This window comes from Hypanus sabinus, chromosome 14 (genome assembly GCF_030144855.1).
Source record: "Hypanus sabinus isolate sHypSab1 chromosome 14, sHypSab1.hap1, whole genome shotgun sequence".
Taxonomy (NCBI): domain Eukaryota; kingdom Metazoa; phylum Chordata; class Chondrichthyes; order Myliobatiformes; family Dasyatidae; genus Hypanus; species Hypanus sabinus.
In genome coordinates, this window is record NC_082719.1 from 8,263,680 (window position 1) to 8,277,297 (window position 13,618).

A 13,618-nucleotide genomic window follows, 5' to 3' on the forward strand; every position below is an offset into this window, starting at 1 on the left:
CATATGCCAACACCACCCCCAAACAACCTCCTCTGCTACTGAAAACTCACTAGTTTCCTCTCCACTGTTCCAGACATGAAACATCAACTGTTTCCCTTCCTGGAGATGCTCCCTAACATGCTGAGTGCTTTCTGGATTTAATGGTAAATTTATTTTCTTCATTTTTTTTGTCATAAGTTGAGGTATGAGAACAGAAAATTAGAAACACATCCAGAGCAGTCTTAGCCTGGAGGAAGGTTAGCGCACTTACGATGCCAGGGGCAGAAATTAAAACTGTACCAGCCTTCATAACTGAATGGGATTCAGGACTGCTTCCCTCCTTCTGCCAGAGCTTACTTAACACCTGGTGCCAGAAGACACAAGATGGTCAAACTGAAATCAGGCAGAATCGGCTTCTTACCCTGAAATGAGATAGCATAAAATAGCCCTTTTGGGTACTATATATTCTTTGGAACTTGAGCATTAGGTAGCAGCAGAAAATGGTATTTTATTAATGACATTCATAGAAGCTGTGCTGTTCCAATAATTATTCCTTTAATTGTTTCAAAGTCCCACAGTACTGTTAACCATCAAGCCTGTTCCTCCATGCAGTTGGAAATAAAAATTTAAACTGCCTGCTAAAACATAAAGCTGAAAGGGGTTTTGACACCGAGTTTTAACGTTTTAAATTTATCGCGGCAGGAAGTGGATGTGTGTGCCTGCATCCCATAGTACACAGATGCTTTCCCTGTCTTTCCTTTTCACTCAGTTACAACTCCCCGGTATTTGCCTCTTCACCAGAAATGCAACCAACTGCTTTCTCATTAGCAAACACCAACACTTTATAACTGAAGATAAATCAGTTTTGGAGGGAGGTTTGAATGCCAGGCACAATCATCTGGGGAGCCTCTGGGTTTTGGGGGTAGAAATGGGTGAAATATTTGTGGGTGATTGTTGGTGAAATGGTGATGAAGAGTTGAGATGACCAAAGTGCTCAGTTAACAAAGTGACCAGTGCCAGTCAGATGCATCCAAAAACAAGATGATACCATGTGGTTTTCTCCATATCCTTGATCCAGACTTAGTTACTCTTATAATTTCCTGTAGAATGCCCAATTGTTTTTTTCCTGCAATCTATTCACCATTCTTTATCTCTAGATAGTTATTATAAGATACAAATTGGCCTTAAATTAGATACCAATTAGCAGAAAGTTTAACACATTGGTTTGGAGACTATTTGTAGGAATTTGTGTTTCAAGCCCTGTAATATGTAAGCATGATGTATATTGTAATGGCTATATGTGAGGTTGGAAGCCTCATTTTAAAAAAAAACACTCATCATTCTGCTTTATGATATATGCTTCAGGCTTGTGTATACTTGCGACATTGCAATCTACAAATAGTACTTCAACATGAGAGATATCATCCTCTAGAGGCTTGCAATGTCGTTGCAGTATTGCTATTATATTGTACTCATTATACTTAAGCCTCAGGACAGAGTAATGGCTACATGTCAGGAGCTCAATTCAATTCAACCATATGTGAACATCCAAATGAGTTGGTTTTACTTCGTGGCCGAGATCCAAAACACAGTACTAACAGTCACAGAGCACATACAAAATAGCGCACACATGAAGATATCAGTAAGATAAAGCCACACAAAAAAATAGTCCTGCCATGAATGCTGCAGGATCTGCAGTCAACCACAGTACAGCTTGTCTTCTGCCAAGTGAACACTGGGGGGCAGCACCATCCTCCACCTGGATGCCATGCCACACTGCCCCTGCCGGAGGGCACTGGCTCCATCGTTTCTCTCCTGGCAGCTGTAAGCTGGCAACACCGCAGCTTCTGGCCTAGTCCTCGAACATTTGTATGTTCTCCCTGTGGGTTTCCTCCAGATGCTCTGACTTCCTCACACACTCCAAAGACATACTGTTCCAGTGGGCAGGTTAAGTGGACATGCTATGCTTAGGCTAGGATTAAATAGGTGGGTGGCTGTGCAGAGTGGCTCATTGCACTGGAAGGGCCTGTCCCACACTATCTCTAATTAATGTAAAATAAATCATAGTCAAAAGTGTACATAGTATACTGAGTGAGCAAAAAAGGACCAAGTGTGCTAGTGACATGACTTTTAGTACATTATTATATCAGACACTGCTGTTCTTTGGGTAGTGTTTATTTCAATAAAGGATATTTAGTTAAAAGCTCTAATCTTGCTGCTTGTTGAACACCAGTGCAGAGCAACCCATGGATGTAACCCTGGTGACAAAATTGGGCTATTGCTCCTAAGGAAGTAACATGAAGAATTATCAAGTGTGAGGGAAGAGATAAGGAAAACCTTTATGGAGCGGCAGTGATGGCAGGTGATGGGCATGGCTAATATGTTGGTGAACAAGAAACATCTGAGAGGTGACACCCATCTGTTGCGTATGTAGAACGCGGAGATATTGCTGAAGGCAGATGGCATTAACTGAGGTGCTGAGGGAGGACACAGAACAAAGCAACATTAAAGAGTGTTAGTCACAGGGAGAGAGACAAATGAAATCATAATGGGTTTATTAGCATTGCATAACAAGGGTGAGGTCTCTTATAAGGATATTGAAAAATTTTAAGGTGACGTGTTAGTCCAGTCTGCTCAGATTTTTGTGAGTTACAGACTTGGTATGTGCCGCAATCAGCTGGAATACTCCACACCTACTTCGATAAAACATATAATTTGAACCTTTGAAAAGATAAGTGAATGTGCTATCAGGTTAAAGACCAAAAGATGCAACTTACTGACCTACTTCAACTGGGCACTGTGGTGTGTAGGTTGGCAAATGATTCAAACACACTGGACCTGATGTTCAAGGGAGTGTTACTATTATGGAAGAGGCATGGCAAAGCACAAAATAAATGGATTACATTGACATTTTTGTCATTTCTTCAAGATCCTTTCTGTAGGCAGGATGAACTAGAAATGGTGGTGTGGGCTTCTTCATAGTCGAGTCACCTTTCACAGGAAATCAGCAGCAGAACCTAGGAGTGCCAGAGTCAACAGCAGAGAGAATCTTGTGAACCACTAGCCTTTGGAGAAGCCACCCACCCTCATTCGAGATGGACTGATAATTGGCACTGATTAGTACGTGTGGCACAGACGTGAGTGCTTTACTTTGGTAGAATGTGGACGTTATATTTATTGTCTATCACAAATTACTCTTGAACTGAGGGGACAATTAAGAGTAAATCACCTTGGTGGATCTGGAGCCACATGAAGGCGAGGCTGGTATATCACACAAAAATGGTTGAATTCCTTTAATAAAATTAGATTTTTTTTACACCAATCCAGTGGCTTCATGATACTTTTGCTAGTTTTCCTCAGTATTCATGGTTTATTTAATTAATTAAATTGAAAATCTCTATATGGTAATATAATTATTTAGTAGAATTCATGATCAGGGCTCTGAATCAGTTGTCCAGAACTCTAGCTATTGATCCTGTAACTTAACCCCCAAGGAAGGAATCTATTACTGGTAACAAGTGGTTCAATCCTCAATATACACTTTTCCTTTCTACCTAGTCATCTCCTGCAGTTCCTCACAGATAGACACCTACACACAGGTCCTACTGTCCTGCAGCAAGTAAACATGCGCTTAGATCTTGTTGACAGATATGCAGTCAATTCTGTAAACCTCTGTGTTTAAAAAGAGACACTTATAATTGTTCAGTGTCCCAGCAGCTACAGTGTACACCCGCCCTACTGCAGTTTGGGCAATGGAAATTACCTTTACAGAATTCATAAAGCAGAAAAAAACACGATCTAGAATAAAAATTAGCTCTTTATGTAAGGAAAAAAAAATACAGAATATTTTGTCAAGGGTTTGAGTGACAGAAAGTTTTGATACAGAAGGCTTATGAGGAACATCCAATGCACAGATATATTGCAAGTCCCTCTTCAATATTACCAAATGGCCCCACAGCTTCACCTCAGTGTATTTCAGTCTACATTTGGGGAACGGCAGTGAACAGAGTTGGAAGCTTTAAATTCCTAGGCGTTACCCTATCAGGTGTGCCCAACACGTAGATGCAATCGTGCTAAGTGGTTTGACCTTTGATATGTAGTTGGATCAGCTACTGCTGTTTAATGAGTGTTGCTTGCCTTCAACGTAGAACGTTTGGTTAGAAGTCTTATCCCTACTACTGACTTTACTGTACGCCTTGAAGAAGCTGAGAAAATGTGGCAAAATGTAATTTCTGACTAATTCCTGTATGATGGGCTTTGTGCATTTTGTCAGATACCTGTTTGGAATAATGGAAGCTCTGTTAATGGGGTTAACTTAAAAAGGATACAAATTATAGTATACAAATTAGTAGAAAAAAAACTCAGCATGGAGCTGTTAAATGGCATAATTCAGGACAGACAGAAATTTCACTGGCAGATGAAATGCATAAGAACCTACTTATCAAGCATCTGCGTGGGACGTGGAATCATTTTGGGGACAAAGGTTTGGAAATTTGGGTGTGCAAAATGGGAAATTCAGATTAAGATGTCAATCAAAAGCCATAGAAGTATATAATTTATGAACCATACAAATTCTTTCAGTTAATTAACATGAAGCATTATTAATGCAACAAAAAACAACCTTTGTAATGATCTAGAAATATAGCAGTGATTTGCTTTGGGAATGCAGACCTTCAATATTTTGTGAAAAAGAATGCGGAAATGCTAAAGCTTTTGCCCTCAGCCACTAATCAGAGTGATCATGTGACCAATAACATAGACTCAAATTTACTTAGAACATAGAATAGTAGAGCAGAGAAGCAGTGCATTCAGCCCACAGCATTGTGTGAACGCACTTGGGAGTGACATAGCTCATTTTGTTCTCCTAGTGAGCTATTATAGAAAGCACCAGTATATAAGCAATTGCTTTCTGAAATAACTGTTATCAATATATTTGCATATCATCCTGTTTGCTACTGACAATAATCGTTACAAATGTAAGTCCAGTATGCTTTAGTTGTAATTAGCTCTTATGTAACCATATAACAATCACAGCATGGAAACAGGCCATCTTGGCCCTCCTAGTCCGTGCCGAACTCTTAATCTCACCTAGTCCCACCTACCCGCACTCAGCCCATAACCCTCCACTCCTTTCCTGTCCATATACCTATCCAATTTTACCTTAAGTGACACAAATGAACTGGCCTCTACTACTTCTACAGGAAGCTCATTCCACACAGCTATCACTCTCTGAGTAAAGAAATACCCCCTCGTGTTTCCCTTAAACTTCTGCCCCCTAACTCTCAAATCATGTCCTCTCGTTTGAATCTCCCCTGCTCTCAATGGAAACAGCCTATTCACGTCAACTCTATCCATCCCTCTCAAAATTTTAAATACCTCGATCAAATCCCCCCTCAACCTTCTACGCTCCAATGAATAGAGACCTAACTTGTTCAACCTTTCTCTGTAGCTTGTGCTGAAACCCAGGTAACATCCTAGTAAATCGTCTCTGCACTCTCTCTAATTTATTGATATCTTTCCTATAATTCGGTGACCAGAACTGTACACAATATTCCAAATTTGGCCTTACCAATGCCTTGTACAATTTTAACATTACATCCCAACTTCTGTACTCAATGCTCTGATTTATAAAGGCCAACGTTCCAAAAGCCTTCTTCACCACCCTATCTACATGACACTCCACTTTCAGGGAACTATGCACTGTTATTCCTAGATCTCTCTGTTCCACTGCATTCCTCAATGCCCTACCATTTACCCTGTATGTTCTATTTTTGGATTATTCCTGCCAAAATGTAGAACCTCACACCTCTCAGCATTAAACTCCATCTACCAATGTTCAGCCCATTCTTCTAACTGGCATAAATCTCCCTGCAAGCTTTGAAAACCCACCTCATTATCCACAACACCTCCTGCCTTAGTATCATCGGCATACTTACTAATCCAATTTACCACCCCATCATCCAGATCATTTATGTATATTACAAACAACATTGGGCCCAAAACAAATCCCTGAGGCACCCCGCTAGTCACTGGCCTCCATCCCGATAAACAATTATCCACCACTACTCTCTGGCATCTCCCATCTAGCCACTGTTGAATCCATTTTATTTCTCCAGCATTAATACCTAACGACTGAACCTTCTTAACTAACCTTCCATGTGGAAATTTATCAAAGGCCTTGCTGAAGTCCATATAGACTACATCCACTGCCTTACCCTTGTCAACATTCCTCGTAACTTCTTCAAAAAATTCAATAAGGTTTGTCAAACATGACCTTCCACGCACAAATCCATGCTGGCTACTCCTAATCAGATCCTGTCTATCCAGATAATTATAAATACTATCTCTAAGAATACTTTCCATTAATTTACCCACCACTGATGTCAAACTGACAGGTCTATAATTGCTAGGCTTACTTCTAGAACCCTTTTTAAACAATGGAACCACATGAGCAATACGCCAATCCTCCGGCACAATCCCCGTTTCTAATGACATCTGAAAGATCTCTGTCAGAGCTCCTGCTATCTCTACACAAACTTCCCTCAAGGTCCTGGGGAATATCCTGTCAGGACCCAGAGATTTATCCACTTTTAAATTTCTTAAAAGCGCCAGTACTTCCACCTCTTTAATTGTCATAGGTTCCATAACTTCGTTACTTGTTTCCCACACCTTACACAATTTAATATCCTTCTCCTTAGTGAATACCGAAGAGAAGAAATCATTCAAAATAAACTCCAGGCTATTTCTGTGGATTTCAAATTAATAGATTTTTTTTTGCTTTTGAGTTGGTCACATAAAAATGGTAGATTTCATCATACTATGGGAATTTAGGACATGCTTGCTACAGAAACAAATTATGCCTTTGTTTACAGTTTATAGATCCCAATGCATTTAAAGAAATTTGAAGAAAATAATAGTGGCCATAGCTCCTTCAGAGAAAGCCATACCCCTACTTAGTGCAGAATAATAGTGACTATAGTGACCATAGTGATCAATAATGATAGTGACCATAGCTCCTTCAGAGAAAGCCATAACTTTTACTTAGTTCAGAATCAGGCTTCATATCACTGGTATATATTGTGAAATTTGTTATTTATCTGATTATTAATTATCCAGTGTAGTGCAATGTATTTATCCATTTAGCAACTCTATAAATTGCTCTTTATTTATTAAAGAAAATGAATAACAGGATTATCAATGAATAAGAAAAGAAAATAAGAATTGAAGGTAGGTCAGGATTTCATAATGGGCTGTAGGCTTAGGGGAATTTGCAAAGATCGGACCATCAGGCCATACTCCTCCTCCCGGTTTACAAACAGAAACTGAAGCGGGAGGTCACGGTGTCAAAAGTGGGGTCGCGTTGGACAGAGGAAACGGATGAGGTCCTCCGTAACTGCTTTGAATAGGTGGACTGGTTAGTATTCAAGGACTCAGCAGCTAACCTCGATGAGTATGCCTCAGCTGTCACGGACTTTATCTGGAAATGCACAGAAGACTGTGTCTCTCGCAAGACGATCCGGGTATTCCCTAACCGGAAACCTTGGGTGAATTATGAGGTCCAGTCCCTTTTGAAGGCCAGAACTGTGGCTTTTAGGTCCGGGGATACCAGTCGCTACATGGAATCCAGGCGTGAACTCCAGAAAGCCATTAAGGGTGCCAAGAGGCAATATTGAGCCAAGTTGGAAGCCCAGGCTAACCAGAGGGATGCCAGTAGATTATGGCAGGGTCTAAATTAGATCACTGGGCGCAAAGAAAAGGCTGGGAATATTAATAACTGTAACGCTTCTCATGACATTTTACAATGACCAATTAACCTACTAACTGTATGTCTTTAGACTGTGGGAGGATACTGGAGGGCCCAGAGCAAATCCATGCACTCCTCAGGGAGGACTCCTTACAGATGACATGGGAATTGAACTCTGAACTCTGATGCCTTAAGCTGTAATGATGTCACGCTAACTGTTGTGTTAACACATTAGAGGTAATAAGTAAATGAGGAATAAGTAAAGACCTAAGATGAAACCTCCTGGCATTTCAGTAAATGTTTGAGGGGAAGTCATTGATAGCATGGATGGAAAAACAAGCAGTAAATCGTAATGTCGTGGAGTGGTAAAGGAGGAAATTGGATCTGCTAATTTGTGTAAAAGCCACAAAAGAGATTGCATCACAGATATAACCTAACACAACCTCTGTGAACTTCATCACAGCACTTTTGCTGTTGAAGTCAGAGTTGCAAGCCAGCTGTGTCTGGTAAAAGCAGGAGCAACTGGACGCTCTAAATGTACTCTCACCTTTACGTTAAGCAGGTGCACAACTGTGAATGTAAGTACTGACGCATACAATTGGAAGGAGAAGGTGAACAAAACTATGGGAGAGCAATTTGAAATTGCCTCCAGGCACCAGAGGGCAAATACAGATGAAGAGTATCCTTCAACCCAGCAGGTGAGTGTGTCACTATCCCCCTCTGAGTTGCTGCATCAGTGTGGCTAATTCAAACTGCCAAGGGCACTGCAGTAGGTATAACCTTACAATGGTTTCTTACTGTACTTTTCTACAGCTCTAAAATGTTTTGCAGCACAAAAAGAGCAGCTTGTCACATAACACAACCCTTAAACACCTAAGCTTTAAATTATGTTTGCTAACAGTTTCTATTCTACGCATAAATGCTGGAAATGCTCAGCTCGTAAGGCTGCCACTATAGAAAGAGAAACAAAGTTAACATTTCAGTTCAGAAAACTGTACCAGAACACATCAGTTTCCAGTTTTTTCTCTTTCCACAGATGTGATCTGAGCCACTGAGTATTTACAACTTTTCTCTTTTTGCTTCAGGTTTTCAGCATCTGCATTTTTCTTTGATATTGTATATATTTATTGCAGTGAGTAGGCGATTATTTAGTAGCACCACCAGGAATGAGCAGTGGAAGCAAACTAAAAGGCCAGTCTCAACTTCATTTCATGAAATTGTGGACTGCCCGTAGAGTGTGCAATTCCCATTATGGTGTAACCACTGTGTTCATGAAAGAGATGATATAAGACTTCCAGTGTCATTTGATCTGTGAAATCAGGTAGAAGCCAACACTTGAAAAAGGTCCTGAAAAAGGGTCACAACCCGAAACATCAACTCTTTGTAAATTTCCATCGACGCTACCTGACCTGCTGAGTTCCTCCAGCCTTTTGTGTGTGTTGCTTTGCAGAATTCTCGTGTTTATGATTTGAAAATATTGTTGACTTGGTATGTAAAGAAGAATTTTTTTCTACTTCATGAGCATCCAGGACTGGATATTTTTTCTCTTTTCTACTTAGCCAAAGTTCTGAGTTTGAGGATAATTTTGTCTTTGTTAATTCTAGCATGCAACATGAATGTGTACAGTGGTCAGTCCTAAGAACATAGTGGTGGTGGTGGTGGTGGGATGGGGGGGGGGTACCATTTTTGTAGCGTTGTCATCCTCACGGTGAAGCAACTTGCAGAGCACTGCAGAGCTTTTGTTCAGAAACAACAATATAATTAGGAACCACATGTGGGTGAAAAAGCTGGTTGTATTCCATTGTCCTTGTCCTTCTAGCTGGTTAAATTGGAATGCTTAGGAGATGCTGTGAAAGAAAAAAATTGTCACAGTGCAGGTTCTAAGTGCCACAAACATATATTTAAACTGCTTTAGAAAATATAAACAGAAGGTGCTTAAAATACCCAGATCTGCATTTTTTTCAACTTTTCATTCAAGCTGCTTTGTTTCTTTTGTGTTGTTGGAGAGGCATTTATCTGCTATGTCTCGCAGATGTCTTGTAGGACAGAACAATAACATAGTGGTTAGCACAATACTTTATAGTACCAATGACCTGGGTTCAATTCCCACCTCTGCCTATAAGGAGCTTGTACGGTCTCCCCATGACCGCATGGGTTTCTTCCAGGTGCTCTGATTTCCTCCCACAGTCCAAGGAAGTACCAATTGGTAGGTTAATTGGGCATTGTAAATTGTTCCATGATTAGGCCAGGATTAAATTAGGGGATTGTTGGGATAAAAGGGCTGGAGGGGCCTACTCCACACTGTATCTCAATAAATATTTTTTTAGATAGTGGAGAGGATTTGGGGGGGGGTGGTGTTAGGAATTGATGGGGTGTTTGTGGGGGGAGTAGAGGTAAGACTCTAATAACAAAGACTCAAGCTATGATCTTTAACTCAGAGTTAAGTGTTGTAGGAGTAGTTCTCTGTCCATTGATTGTGCCAACAGAAGGCCTAAAGCCTCATTAGGATACCACCTCATAGTCTTGCACCACCTCATTGATTCTGGGCCAGGAATAAGTTTGGTCAGCTCCAGTGCTAACCGACTGGCATATAGGCCTGAGGTAAGGGATTAAAAAAACAGGCCCTAGTAAGAACTTGGATGAAAAAGCAGCAGGAATGGACCACTTTAGGGATGTCAGAAACATAAATAGGAAGAAAATGGTCTTTTTTTATTGAGTGATTCCAGCACAAACTTCAAGGGCAATTGGTTAGGCCGCTGAACCTTTAATGTGAAAGGACAGGACTGCACAGCTCATGCCCTGATGGTTTGTACCTGAAAACTCACAGTCGAAGCACTGTATTGTATGCATGACCCTGATACACATATTTAAAAATCTGAAGTCTGCTCCAGGCATGGAGGAGACTTTGTCAAGACCAGCTCTACCCCCTCTGAATATTGCAACAGGTGGGTAAAGACAGAACTCGGTGGGTCAAACGGCACCTGTGAATGCTTTGGGATGATGGCCTGCACTTGGACTGAAAGTGTAGTGGATTGGCAGTATGAGGGTTTGGGATAGAGGCTAATAGGTAATTGGCGGAACCAGTTGGAGCGTAAACAATGGGCAGGTGAAACCAAGTGAGGGGGGGGGGGCGGGATAGTGCAGTGATGGCAGAAGTAAACAATGGGAGAAGAAAACTCTATGGGCAAATAAATGTGTGTTGGAGAAGTGGTTCAACTGTAAGTGGAAAATTTAATGTTCATACCACTTGGTTTTAAGCTACCCACAAAGAAAATGAAATGTTGTTCTTCCAGCTTGTGTTTGGCCTCTCCATAGCTATGGGGAAAGATGAGCGCAGACAGTTCAGTGTAAGAATGGTAAGGATATTTAAAATGGTATGCAACTCGATTCTCAAGATGGTCATTGTAGACAGAGTGAGGTGCTCTGCAAGGGGGGCTCCACATCTACACATCAGGGTGGTCCGCATAACACTTGATATATTTAGTTGTTGGCTTCCTGTTTTTCAGGCCAGCAATGCTGGAAAAAGGCCCTTTCATCTCTTCCCTGTTAATAGCTTGCAACATGGTATGGTTCATTTGAGTTTTTGCTGTGAAAGAGTAACAGAATAGCAATACACATCTTTTGGGACATTATAGTGGTACTCAGCTCCACTTAAGCCACTATTATTAACTGTGAAGTGGAAAGCGGTGACTGTAAAGAGCAGTAATATGTAAAGGGCCCAACTCCCTCACTGCAAAACGGATGTGAATGTGGCATACCATAGCAAAACAGGCCTAGACCTGTTCATACTTGTTCCTTGTACAACAGCTAATATCTTACCCAATCACATGTTTTACTAGGACACCTGCTACCTCCAAATGCCGGGAGGGTTGTAATAACTTCAGGACAATGTGCTATGTTTTCAGGAGGCAGATCCTCCTTCAGTTTTCTTGTTTTTTTCATGAGAATTTTCTTGACTAGAAAATCAATTGCAAATAATAAAGGGTAAGAGTGCGCTAATCGCTGGCTATCAATTCTGTACCAGTCACAGCTCAGAGACAAGCTAGTTGTCAGAACTGCGTGTCCTCTTTGCCATTGCATTCACCACTGAGCAAATGAGAGGGCTCAGAATCACCTTATGTCTGGACCCTCAACTTTGCCCCACAAACGTAGGTGTATGAATAACAGCCCCTTTCTATTTGAACAGGACCACCACCTAGTGTGGAAAAAAGTAAGTACAAATAAGTATTTGACTTCTCTTATCATCCTTAATTATGTGTTCTTTAATGTGTCTTTAATATTTAAAATGTATTCAAACAGATTTTCAATGTATTTGTCTGTCAGAGATATTTTTAAAATGTGAGCAATCAAAGACCAGCCGGATGCTCGGAGTGCAGGGCCTTAGGGACTGTCAACTGAGGCCTAATGTCACACAAACACTCCCACTCCACATCTGACAGTTCTCTGGTACAAAGGGTCAACTCACTTGGTGTTTGTATCCAAAGGCAGCAAGCACAGGCAGGTGAGAGATGTGGTCCAATGGCAAAGTCAGCAGGTCAACATTATACTGAGCCAGAGTTTGCTAGGTCCAGCCTGTGCCACTAATGCAGCCGTACAGTATTGCTGCAGACGCACTTAGCATTTGCATCTGTGCAGCTCCTACGATTGCCAGGCTTTGCTGCACAGCTGCCATGTGGAGCAGTCCGTGAGCCATGACTTGGCTCAGACAGAGAGCGATGGCCAGAGCAAACATGATGAATGAATATATCTAAACAGTCACAAACCATGTAAGTGAAAACAACAATGAACTTGTTCAGAAGTTACCTGGTGTAAATTAGAATAATTAATATGAAATAAAGAAAATAAAGTGCTTATCCTCACCAACCTTTTCTATTCAAAGTGCTAGTCCATTTAAATGCACCCATAGAGTCTGCTCTGTTCATGCCTGATTTATTATCTGTCTCAACTCCATTTTCCTGCCAACTTCCTGTAACCTTTGACACCCTTAATAATCATGAACCTATCAACCTCTACTTTAAATATACCCAATGCCTCCACAAGGCCTCCACAGCTGAATGTAGCAATGAATTCCATATCGATTCACCACCCTCCGGCTAAATAAATTCCTCCTCTTCTCTGTCACAAAGGGCTGTTCTTCTATTCTGTAGCTGTGCTCCATGGGCTGAGACTCCCCCACAATTGGAAACATCCTCTCCATGTCCACTCTATCTAGGCCTTTCAGTATTTGATGGGTGTCAGTGAGAACCCCCCCCCCCCCATTCTTCCAAACTCCAGCGAGTACAAGCCCAGAGCTATATATTAACCGTTTCATTCCCAGGATCATTCTTGTGACCCTCCTCTGGGCTTTCTCTGAACCCAGCACACCCTTTCTTAGATAAGGGGCCCAAATCTGCTTACAGTTCTCCAAGTGCAGTCTGACAGATGCCTTATAAAGTCTCAGCATTATATTCTTGTTCTTGTATCCTAGTCCTCTCAAAATGAATGATAACATTGCATTTTCTTCCTTACCACCAACTCAACCTGCAAGTTAACCTTTAGGTAATCCTGCACATTCACTCCCAAGCTCATCTGCACATCTGATTTTTGAATTCTTTCCGTTTAGAAAACAGTCTACGCCTTTATTCCTTCTACCAAAGTGCATGACCACACACTTCCTTGCGCTGTATTCCATCTGCCAAGCATTTAGCAATTTTCCTAATTTGTCTGAGTCCACGACAGACTCCCTGCTCCCTCAACACTACCTGCCCTTCCACCTATCTTTGTGTTGTGTGAAAACACAAGGTATCACTTCTGTCATCCAAATCATTGACATATAAGATCGGTGGGTGGCATAAAGCTAAGGGTTCCATTTCAAAGTGTGTTGATCCTCACAACTCGGTGACCAGGAAGTACTCC